Below are 9,512 nucleotides of genomic sequence, written 5' to 3'. Positions count from 1 at the left end.
GAATTCTGAGCAGTCTTATTTATCCTTCTACCTACTTTGAGATATGATTTTGTGAAGAATTAATTTTATTTTATATGGTTTTAAATGTCAAAAATTTGTGATGATTTGAACTTCGATCTTCATTTAATTTTTGATCTAGTCAATTGAAATGTTAAAATATGTTGAAAAACATATGATCCAAAAGAGCTTTGATTTCTATAATATAGTGAGAATCACATTTGATTTCATGGGAGAGGATGTAATCCATGGGGTTGAGTGCAAATAAATAAGAAAATATACTTTGTTGAATGCAGAATTTGAGATTTTAAGGTGACAGGTTAAAATCCTCAATTTGGTCCAGTTGATTGGAAACTAATGTGAGATTGTTAGCCCTCGGGAGAGGGAGTAGTGGGAGCTCTAGAGTGGTAGCCAGTATCCTCTCAATCTAACAACAGAATTAGGGACCGAACTCTGGATTAGTCAATATTCTTTATACACTTGGAAGAGTGTAAAAAATATGATTGCTCCTATTTGACACAAAATAATTTTATATATTTGTAAATGATTTTAATATCTTCACAATCCATATATACTCATTATAAAGGGAAAGTATGATTTCTTAAATTTGAACTCTTTATCACAAAAATTTTGTTTAGTTTTTGTAAGTTTCTCTTGAAAATTTAGCAATTATTTTAATTAACTCAGTTCTTTTAATTGCATTTTATTTAGCATACACTTAATTACTTTAGATTCAAATTTCATAGTTTAGTATTTTAGTTTAAATTGTGTTTTACATTATAGTCATAAGAATTTAGCTATAAACATTTTCAACTTCCATGTGGGATCAATATCTAGTACTCCATTAGAGTCATTTAATACTTGAGCGATACGTATACTTGTGTTATTATTAGGGGATTTGATAGTTTAAATATTTTTAAAAGATAAAATTATTTTTATTAAAGTTATTTTTGTTGATGATACATTGCATATTTATTATTATAACCGTTGTGTGTATTTTGTAATATTGAAAAATATTTACAAAAGTAACACACAAAAATCTACCACATCACATTATTAGCATCATAAAAGATAATATATTTGTAGGAAATTTAAATAAATTGTAGGAAAGTAAACGAGAATACCCTGTATGAGAAAAAGTCAGAAAATGAGATGTAAGAAAACACGAGTAAAAGAAAACCCGCAGTCACATATAAAATATCGGGACTGGGTGTAAGACATTGATAAATGTGGGGGCTCAGAGCTGGACTGTGTGCTACCCAACCTTAAGTAAGAGCTACCAACCCGATCATCTACGGAGGGCAGTCATAACTTCGATCTAAGTGATTAACCATGGACCTTTACAAATTTTCATTTTTAAACTTAACTTTCAGGCATATATAATTTACTTTATCACACATAGGATTTTTGTTTAAAACATTTTGTAGAATAGTGCAGTTCGTAGGTTAGTTACTCTGGTCGAGCTAGGATTACAAACAACCTAAGAGTATCGAAGGCAATTAATTTCTTAAGAGTCGTTGAATAATATCACCGGTCCTTATCCTCTCATTTTATTAAAGGTCCTTGAGGTAAGAGATACTATGCTAAATCTCACACTGTATCCCTTGTTTTAGTACACATTAGCATTATCGTCATTGCCCTAGCCACCTAAACCTTAGACCTACAAAAGCTCGATGATCCATATGTGGCAAAAATAAATATCTTCAATTTCTCACATGGATTTAAAAACTTTAGGGAAGACTCAAATCCTTAAGCATTGGGTCAATTAATATATGATAAGTAGTGTAGGGTATTTCTATTGATTTATGTGAGTTATCGAGTCCCGAGGCATAAGTTGGGGTGTTCTTAAGAGTTTTAATAGATGATTTTATTGAGCAAAGAAAAATAAGTCCAATCGTCCTTCAAAATATCCAAAAGATCATAAAAGTGTTCGGGACATAACCTTAAACAACTTTTAGAACCCTTTGAACTATTTTTTAGTTCATTTGGACTTAATATATTGATCAATTAATCACCTGAAGTTAAATTAAATTTGAGTGGTTTAAAACACCCTATGCTCAGTGAACCTTAATATTTCAACTATCCTAATAATGGTGTACTAGGACGTTCACTTGAAGTTTTATTTAAGAGTTATATAAGTGGATGCTTCTAAGGCAAGCTCAAGTAATTAAAGCTCTTATACCCACAATTAAAGTTGGACTTGTAGTGTTTTACAAATGTTCCTAATTAATTGTGTTACTCTTTTCTAAACCACATTAAACCAATTTTAAATATCAAGCCTAGTTCACTATTAAGCCCTTAAACTCAGTTTCGGGGTAGATTTGTAATAATCAAAATATTAAATTAAAGGTATTTAATTCTTATCAAAAGATCAAGCTTATCACCAATCACCAACTAGGGGCTTCAAATAAGTGAGTTATTATCTTCATAGCTTAAGCTCACTTCCTTAGTATCATCCAATTGAATAATCCTCAAAGTCATAACAATTTATAAAATTACAATTTTACCCTCATTATGAAAAGACGATAAGTTAGTCTCTATCTATTAACTCATTATGTTTCAAACATCCCAAAGAGTTTATTATGATAAAAATTAACCATTTTCCCTTTAACTTAACAACCTAAAATTTAATGAAGTCATCAAAATCTCAAAACTACAATTTTACCCCTATGACTCTCCACCTCATAACTCATTTAATACAACTCAAATGACTTAAGAATATTTATGGTACTCCAGTCATAGGTCAATTAAGATATCAGGGAAGAAATAATGATTTTTCTAATTTAATTTAATTTATATAATTATTTTAGCTAAAAAATAAGAATTTGCAATGTTTATTTAATTAATCAATCAAAGTAAATTTTATGTTAATGAGAAAATTATTGGAGGTTCACCCAGGCCAATTTTATCTAAAATCTCCAATTCCACACCCGATAATTTTATTTCCCTATTTATTTGCACCCAACTTTCAAGGGCTTTGACCTCCCTGAATCTTGGATGTAATCTTCACTTTAATTGTAAAACTCAATATATTTTAACAAATTAATTGACCAGATTGAAAGCAGATTGAAAAAAGTAAATTAAGATCGAAGTGAAAATATCATCACAACTTCTTTAACATTTTCATGGCTCAACCAATTCAAATAACCATTTCACAAATCTCAAGACAAGGAGAAAGACAAAAAAAACTACTCATAACTCATGGGAAAAACATAACAAAACTCGGAATTCATATATAAAAGCAAAGTCATACAAACTACAATAAGTAAATAAACTTATCTCTAATTTCTCCCCAGGCAAATTCCTTGAAGTTCCTTTGATCTCTTCCTTTCTTTACAATACATAGAATTCATCTTCAAAGCGGCAAGGGGGAAAAAATTTTTCACTTTCCCTCCACTCTTACAATCTCTCGAAGAATTCCTCACAATTTAGACTCTCTACACTTTCCCAACACTTAACTCTTGAGCCTCTTCCCTCCTTATTTTTCGGCCAAAGTCTTCTCTTTAAAGATGTGAATGAGTCTTCGCAAGAGTTGCCTAAGCATCCCTCCAAAATTCGTCCTCATCTAATGCATTGTTGGGCATAACCGCCGAGCTGGCCTTCGGCGGCCTTGCGGGCGCCGTCGCGAGCCTTCTAAGTAAATTAAATCTGGAGTCTAGGGAAAAGTCTGTCATCGGCGTCGTTGGGCTCGCCGTCGGCGCTCTAGTTCAAATCTTCACATTTTGATCTTTTTCGCTCTAAATTTGCTCCTTTTTGCATACTTTTGCTCCAATGACCCTAATTCATCATTCCTGCAACAAAACATCAAAAATACATTTCTTCAAAGTGCAATATTATCAAAAATAATGTAAAATAGGTATGAAAATCTCAATATATTTTCTTTTGGTCAAAATTCTAGTCACAAGAAACTCAAAAAATCACTTTTCATAATTTTTTTAATTATTTTTTATTTATTATAATTATTTGAATGCAAAAATTCTATTTACTTGAAAAAATAACTTTAGTGGTCAAAACAATTTAAATGGATTTCAATTTTTTACAATAAGTTAAAATAGTCATTATTTATAGTGTGGAATCATTTTTTATAATTTTTTAATTATGTTATATTTATTTTAATTTTTATGGTTTAAAATGACTTAATTAGCTATAGTAATGTACAAAAATATTTAAACTTAATTTATATTTTTCTTAGAGTCATTTGACCACAGAAAATCTACCAAAACAAGTCTCATTTTTTTTTTATATTTTAATTTAAATAAATAATTTTGGTAAAAATAGACAATTGGGCTTGAAAATTAGCGTTTCTTGGCTATAAATGTTCTCTAATTTTGAAAAAATCAGAGAACATTCCTACTATCAAGAGGAAAAAACCCCCAAAAGTTCAAGACATGGTGATTATTATTTATTTATTTAAAATTAAAATAATATAGATAGTATTTAATTAATTAAAAATAAAATACATGCCATATAATTCTTATTTTTGGTCCATTATATTCTTCTCTGAGCAAGTGGGTATTTTTATTTTATTTTTATAATTTTCCTACACCAAGTTATGAATTTTTAAAATTTATGTATTTTAATTAAATAAAAATACCCCATTTTTCTACTTATCAACGAGGCATCCACGTCAACCTACAGCAGCTCCAAAAGAGTACACAACACGTTCTAATTCGTTGCGCTTTACACCTCAACAGGCTACGCGTCTAGCTGTTCACGAATAGATCTCTCGCTCGATTTCTCCTCTGTCGTTGGATCAATAGACGTGTGAATGGATGACATCTGTTCATCGTCCCCATCTATTCTAAATCGAGAACCGTTTGCACTAAAACCCTAAGATCTTACTCTTTACTGAACCAACCAAATCACATGGGGTTTGTTTCTATAGCTTCATTTAATCAAGGCAAACCTATCTCTACTGCTGCATGCGTATGAAATACAAGCCCACCTCACAATTGATGAAACTGAGAGCAAAATTAGGGAATTTGAAATATACCTTCACCCAAGAGGTGAGGCCTTAATTCGGTGCTTGTGGAAGCTTCAGTAGAGTCCAACGAACCTCCTGGAAGCATTGGTTCCCTCTGGTATAAGGTCTAAGTAGGAGTTCGACCAACAGGTGGTACAGTTTTAGACTAGGAGTGGGTTAGAGAGCTCAACAGAGAGGGGTTTTGATGGGGAACTTTCTCGTTTGGTCTGAAGAAGCTTTTAGATGTTTTAATTTGGAGTTTGGGGGAGTTTAATGTCCTGGGTGAAAAAGCCCTAGATTAGGGTGATAAAATTGAGCCTGGACAATGGATTTCAGTGATTGAAAATGGTTGGGTTGAACTCAGGAAGGCTAGAGGAAGCTCTATGAGCAATTTGGAATGTTCTCCCTAAATAATTGGTAGCACTCTCTTCATGGCCGTGAGAGGGGTGGTTTAAATAGGGAGGAAGGATTGACCAATTGGGCTGGTCAGTAGGTGCAAAGTGGAGCTTAGGTGGAAGGCTGAAAGAAGCCAATGGCCAATAGTGGTGAGCCACATTGGATGGGTGAATTTGAAGCTTGGTTTGTGAGGGAGCCTTCTCGGTTTTTGGTTTTCCGGGCACTAGGCCAGCCGACCAGGGTAGGGGAGGTGGCTAGCTGGCTCAAGGAACCAAGGGAGAGGTTTAATTGTGATTAGCCCTAAGGTTTGATGGCTGATGACATGGGGTGAAGTTTAACCAAATTAGGATAAGTGGCTCCTTAATTTAAGGGACCCTTGGTACATGGATTCAAAATTGGGTCTTAGCTGGTTTGATTATCATCCAAGGAGGCTAAACATGGTAGGACAAGATTAAGCTTGGTTAATACAAAAGGTTTAAGCTGATTTTGAGGCTTAGGTTCAAAATTAGGGGTTGGGCCAAAAGTTGGACTTAGGCTTGGTTTGGCCTTGACTTAAAAATTGTTTAAAAGGTCCAAATGGTCCATGAGGATGTCATGAAGAGTTTAGGAGATAAAATTGGGGCCATTGAATTGATCACAAGGTTCAATTTGATGGAATTTTGAGGTTAGGTCAATTTTGGGGAAATTGGTTTGAGCTTGGAATTTGAGTTTAAACTTGGATTCAATTGGGCTTGAATTTGGTTCAAAATTGGCTTAGACATGATAAAATTTGACTTGGAATTGAAATTTGGGAAATTTGAAATCAATTTGATGGAATTATGATGGATTTGGAGATTTTAGGCATTTAGGGGTAAAATTGGGATTTTTGTCAAAATTGGTCAATTTGGTCAAATTGGGTCCAATGGGTGGCTAATATTAATTTTGGGGAGGTTTGGAATGATTTTGGGAATTTTTGTGTCATGAGGGGCAGTTTGGTAAATTTAGAAAAGTTTGGGGGCAAAAGACCAAAATTAGGAATTTGGGAAGAATTGGGTCAATTGAAGATGTTAATCATATAATTACCCTTATGGTGCCATAAGACTAAGGTAATCCCTATTTTTTGATCCTCCATGTGTTGGTCTTAGCTAAACTCTAACCTAGGGGAAAGGGTTTGGGAGACCATTGACATGAGTTTCCAAAAGAATAAGGGATCAAGCTAAGCATGTTTGGTTAAGGGTTTAGGGTGTGAGTGAAGGTGAGAGGTTTCAAGTGTGTTTGTGCAAGACTGACCAAGACCACACCACTCAGGGCTAACTCTAAGGCCAAACAGTCTTATGGGGACTCTTCTTGAGCTCCCCCATGTTGGCTCCACCTACTAATTGCTCTAATTGCTAGAGGTTAGAACCAGAGGTTAGAACCAACATGTGGAACTCCAAAAGAGCAAAGAGACATTTAAAATTTCTAAGGTTGAGGGTTCCCTTACTAGTCCTCTAGGAATAGTCAATAGGAAAATCCTATGGCTAGATCCTAGGCCTCCAAGGAAGGAAGACTAAACCTCAACAAAAAGTGAGGTCAACACCTATACGACCGGTTGGTGTTACAACAACTATTTACAACAATCTTGACATGCAACTGCCTTTATAACAATCAACTACGACCTTTGTGGTCCGTTACAACTATTATTACTGAACTACCATTGTACATCAACATTATAATTCAATCTCATCAAATTCAAGAGGAGAGTGAGCCTAGAAACTTATAATTACATAGTTAATCATTTTAACTGAGATAGATCCAGTGTTTCTTTTCTTTTCTATGATTTTTCACGTAAAGAATTGATGTGACTCCTCCTACTTACTTCTCTTTTTTTGTGTGTGTGCTAAATCTTTCCCAAGACACTAAATTATCACTCAACCACAACGAATCTTCCAACGCTAAAAAGTTCAACGTTCTTTTTTGATTGCATTATTGATAATATTTAGAGGGAAAATAAAAAAAATTTTGAATACATTTTTTTTGTATTGCCTATCGTGTAGAGAATCAAAACCTTTATTCATACTAACATGAAAAGACAAATCTCAATTAAGAACAACATGACATTAATAATTGGCTTTTAGTAATTCAAACTAATTTTTTCTTTGTAGCATTAAATTTATCATGCTACTTCTATCAAATCTCTTTGATATATATATTTTTTTTGTGGTTTCCCATCACCATGTCTTTATTTTTGGGATGTCATATGAACCTTAAGGTCTATTTGTGGCAGCTGTAGCTTATCCAGCTTCTGCTGATAAGCAGCTGATTCTGATAATCTGTTGATGAGCAGCTGATTCTAATAATCTGCTGATGAGCAGCTGATCCAGATAAGTTGTCTGTTATTTGGTTTGTGTGTATGAAAATAACTTATTATGGAAAAATGATCATGTCGCCCCTGTTCTGAATAAGTTGTTTAGCTGTTGGTTTGTGCTGTTGGTAAATAGCTTATTTACAAATTTTTCTAATTAAAAACCAAACAGTGTTGCAGAATTTATTATTTTCTCAAATGTCACAACATGAAAATAAAAAAGTGTTAACTAACATTTATATAACTCAAAAAGTTCTGATTATATTAAATAAACACAAAGACATATACGAAAGTGAATCATACATTCACACACTAATATGTATTATGATATGACCCAAAAAAAGAAAAAATAACATGTTAAAATTACAAGGAAAAATATGACAATATTGACTTTAAAATGTAAAAACACATCACGACGACTGTTGCCCGGTTTCGATACCTCAAAACTCCTAGCAAAACTGTCCGACTGGGATATCGAGAAACGGAAGAACTCGAACCACATGTGATGGTCTCCCGTTGTGGTACTATCGAACTCTTAGCAGCTGTGTCGAATTGGGATATCGTAGAAACAGTTGCACCGTCGGCCCACATGAAGAATTTGCAGTATTCCGATCCTTGTCCCCACCGCGGGCACCTGTAGAATTGCCGCCCGTAGCTATGTGCCTGTTGTGACGTGAGCATCAATGACGGTAGCTCACATCGGCACATCACTTACCTTGACTTTCCTGAATACCTCGAGTTCATTGTCCTGTAATTATTATACCCATAAGCATATCCTTCCATATGACATAATTTTACCATCAAAGAATGAAGAAAAGGCATGCACATAATTGATTTAAATTTTCTTCCATTCAGATAAAGAGCAATTAGAGTTCATACAATAACATTATCATATCTCACCATCTTAGGAAACCATTTAAATCAAGGCATTATTCTTATCATTTGAAGTACAACTTGTTAATGCTAGTAGGAATTTGAAGATAAAAATCAAACAAGCAACCATCAAGCCCAACACCGCATTTATATACATTCATACATAAATTCTTCTTTCCATATATAAATTCTAGAAAATCCAGAAATCGCACAGGATAACTTCATTCATACATAAATTCCAGAAAATCCAGCAAATTGTTGAAATAGTCTATAAGATTATAATCAAATAGAAAGAAAAGGAGCACGCCAATTTACATATGTGTTGAAGTAATAAATTGGGGTATGTTTGGCTACATATAGGTTTTACAACTCAAGCAGGTTCAACAATTACTTCAGCAATTACTTTAGAATCCATCAATTGCTTCAACAATTACTTCAGAATCCATCAATTACTTCATAAACCATCAATTGCCAGGATAAAGCTCTTTCAACAATTACTTCAGCAACATAAATCAAATTTCTGGCCAGAAAATTGCAGACAGAAATATTTGTGCATTGGCATACAAAGCACACAATTCATATGCATTAACATTTCGCTGAGGTAAACTAACTAAAAGTTGTGGTTATCAATCTCAATAGAAGAATAAAAAAACTTCAGATACCAAATTTCGGGCACGGTTCAAACTTCATAATCCAAACAGAAATTGTTATAGGAAAATAAAATGAAATAAAGACAAGTTTAGAAAACAGAAATAAAATTTCTACTTAAAAACATAACAAACTTGCGAGAGTCTCAAGTTTAAATCCTACTATCGCATCAATATTCATTAATAAATAGAAGATTCAACAATTGTACAAAAAAGGTTAAAAAAAACTGACTTTGAACTTCGTCAAAGTACAAAAAATTGCTATTTCAAAAAACTGACTTTGAACTTCGCCCAAAGTACAAAAAGCCAAAGT

This window comes from Phalaenopsis equestris, unplaced genomic scaffold (assembly GCF_001263595.1).
Source record: "Phalaenopsis equestris unplaced genomic scaffold, ASM126359v1 Scaffold000094, whole genome shotgun sequence".
NCBI lineage: Eukaryota > Viridiplantae > Streptophyta > Magnoliopsida > Asparagales > Orchidaceae > Phalaenopsis > Phalaenopsis equestris.
Note: the sequence above shows the minus strand (reverse complement) of the source record.